Genomic DNA, 1,520 nt, shown 5'->3' with positions numbered 1-1,520 from the left:
CCTTTGGTATGGATATCAATCCCTGATTCAGTCAGTCATTGTCCTGGAAACAAGGTTAGTTTCATTCAATGTACAGGCCTGGGTCACTGCAACAGATGCAGCTTCCACTTCAGCCCTCTAGCCTCAGAAGAGGCTGAGGATACACCCTCCTTTAGAACATTGGCCTGAAGGAACTACAGTTCCTAGTCCCATCTTTAGGGCTGTTGCTATAACTAATCCTCATCTGAAGGTGCCAGAAGGTGAATCTCCATTCCAGTGAGATTATAAAGTAAGTAGACTGGTGGCTTAGAAGGACTTCCCAGGTGTGGAAGCTTACTCTCTTCAACTACCTCATAAAATCTTTCACCAGGGTGTATTACTGCTCTATTTTACAACTCTTATCTGCAAAGATCTATATGCATTTTATTTCTCTCAAACTTGAGAAAATTATTTAAGAGAGTTTTTGAAAATTCCTTGTACACCTCTTAATTATAAGCTCAGGATTTGGGTCCAAATAAATAAAATTGATCAAGTTTTATAAAATTTCAAGCTAGAAAGGGACCTGAGAGATTTGAGGTAAAAAGAATCAAAGTAGCTTGAAGACCTGATCAATGAACTGTGTATAGACAAGTGAAACTTCCCTTTAAGGGAGAACTTCAGATACATAGTGGTCAGATCTTTGAGACATTTTAAAGAATGCCAGCGTAATAGAAGGTTTGACATTTTAGGTCAACTGGAAAATTCACCTGTGTATTATAGGTCCAATGGGAGAAAGAGATAGGAAGTGAAGGAAATTAATCACCCCATTAGCTCATCATTATTAGAGCCTTGTCACGTTAAGGGACAATTCTCCAGAGTTTTTTTGGCATTTCTGCATATCTTGGGATCAGAGCTCTGCCTGCCTTTATTCCAGACTATGTTTTCAGGAATATCTATACAGCAAACCGCCTTGAAGACAGAGATGGTGTCTTCCTCCAGAGTATGAGACAAATTTGTTTACTATCCAGTATGATAAAGATAGTGTCTCCCTAAAGGGACCCCTCGTACACTGTTGGTGGGAATGTAAATTGGTGCAGCCACTATGAAAAACAGTATGGAGGTTCCTTAAAAAAAACTAAAAATAGAGCTACCATTTGATCCAGCAATCCCACTACTGGGTGTACATCTGGAAAAAAAGGAAAACTCTAATTTGAAAAGATACGTGCACCCCAATGTTCATGGAAGCACTATTTACAATAGCCAAGACATGGAAACAGCCCAAGTGACCATCAACAGAAAATTGGCTTAAGATGTGGTATATATACACACACACGTATATATATATATATATATACGTGTGTGTGTATATATATATATATATATATATATATACACACACACGTATATATATATATACACAAATATATACGTGTATATATATATATATACACAAATATATACATATATATATATATATATATATATAATGGAATATCACCCAGTCTTAAAAAAGAATGAAGTATTGCCATTTGCAGCAACATGGATGGACCTAGAGAAGTAAG

The sequence above is a fragment of the Eschrichtius robustus genome, chromosome 15, assembly GCF_028021215.1.
Source record: "Eschrichtius robustus isolate mEscRob2 chromosome 15, mEscRob2.pri, whole genome shotgun sequence".
Lineage (NCBI taxonomy): Eukaryota > Metazoa > Chordata > Mammalia > Artiodactyla > Eschrichtiidae > Eschrichtius > Eschrichtius robustus.
The sequence above is the reverse complement of the archived record's forward strand: the minus strand, read 5'-3'. Positions refer to the sequence as shown.